The 1,610-nt window shown below is 24.0% G+C and overlaps 1 long non-coding RNA gene across 1 annotated transcript in view; it reads left to right on the top strand.

The window, feature by feature from the left end:
* Positions 799-1,610, top strand: part of LOC110266500 — a 1,941-nt gene continuing 1,129 nt past the window's right edge. Inside the window, exon 1 of the long non-coding RNA XR_002353906.1 lies at positions 799-1,071. This is a non-coding gene — a long non-coding RNA (uncharacterized LOC110266500). The remainder of the gene's footprint in view (positions 1,072-1,610) is intronic.

Genomic DNA, 1,610 nt, shown 5'->3' with positions numbered 1-1,610 from the left:
AAATTTAGAGTTTATCTCCTAAAAAAAATTAACATAAGAAAAAAAAGTCACTATAAAAAAATTTATGCAAATTCAAAAACTTCTCTTACATGCACATGTGAAGAGCTCTTATCAACTTAAAATTTTTAAAAAATTAATTTCATAACAAAAAGCAAGATGTTTTAAGTTATTTTCTTAATCCATGTACAAAATCATAGTTAGATATATTTATTTGAGACTGTTAGAGATATAACCATTAATATTATCTTCTCTTATCAATTTAAATTTTTGAAATGAATAATTTTATGATATGGTATTAAAGTTCTATTCTATCATTTATGTTTATTTATTATCTCAATATAGACACAGATACACATAAATAGATTAGTCTATTTAGTTGTTAAAATACTAATAAAAAAATATAAATACATTTATCATCAAAAACAAATTTTACACTTAATAAACATATTAGAGATATTATATATTTATAAGAGGACATAATAGATCAGAATATAATCATATAATTACTCACGTACCTCTTCTTGTTAATCATATAATAAGAGTACAAGTCTTTTAAGTGATCATGATTTATCTCATTTAAGAAAATTTTTTTGTAATATTATTTTTAGTATTTTTTGTTTTTTAGGATTTTATATGAAAATAATAAAAATAATAATTTCATTTTTTTGTTTTTGTTATTTGCTTTACAAAATCCTGCAAGTAAAAGAGTTTGATACTAAAAACAGAATAAATGAAAACACAGAAGAATAAATGATTATAGAATTAATTTAAACTTTGTTCGTTCCTATTAATCTCATAAGATACAAATTAAAAGTTTGCGTGCTTGTGTGTATGATATAGTATATGGGCCATCGCTAATATATAAAATAAATAAAAATCAATGAAGTTAAAACTGTTTAGACATTGTAAAATGAATGTCCACTTATATATACCCTTTAACTTCTTGAAATTACATACACAATAACAGAGACATTATCACAATTAATAGTTAATCGCATCGAATTAACTTGTTAAAAAAGATGGCTAAGATAACTTCGGGATGCATTTTCTTCTTTGTCATCTCGGTTTCAGGTTTTCCATTTCTTCATATCTCATCTCATTTAATTTGGACCGTCCTTTTCGGAGTGTATGGTATAAATTCAGGTGCAGTCAACTTCACGTGAAGTTAATAACTGAAAATCGTTAGATGAAAATTTAGTCAAATCAGTCAATTCATTTAACGACTCTTAACTATCAACTTCACGTGAAGTTGACTGCACCTGAGTTTTCACCATTATTCATGCTACTTGTTCTACAGTGAAATATAATGTTTTGCTAGATCAAATATAGAAGGCTGAATAACATTTAAAAAAAAAACATAATTTAATTAGCTACAACAATGAGCTTTTTAAGAATAGATTACCCATATGTGATGAAGTGAACTCGTCAAATTTGGTAGAATTTTCTTTTGATTCTAACTTTATATAGTCATCTTAAGAGCATTCGAATTTTCTTTTTAACCTAGATACAATTTCATTAAAAAAAAAACCAATTTAAAAATTTGATTAAAAATGATAAAGAGACCAATTTGTCATACTAAAAATAATTCTTGAAGATTTCTAGACTAATAA

The sequence above is a fragment of the Arachis ipaensis genome, chromosome B09 (assembly GCF_000816755.2).
Source record: "Arachis ipaensis cultivar K30076 chromosome B09, Araip1.1, whole genome shotgun sequence".
NCBI classification, from domain to species: domain Eukaryota; kingdom Viridiplantae; phylum Streptophyta; class Magnoliopsida; order Fabales; family Fabaceae; genus Arachis; species Arachis ipaensis.
Note: the sequence above shows the minus strand (reverse complement) of the source record. Positions and strands in the feature narration are given on the sequence as shown.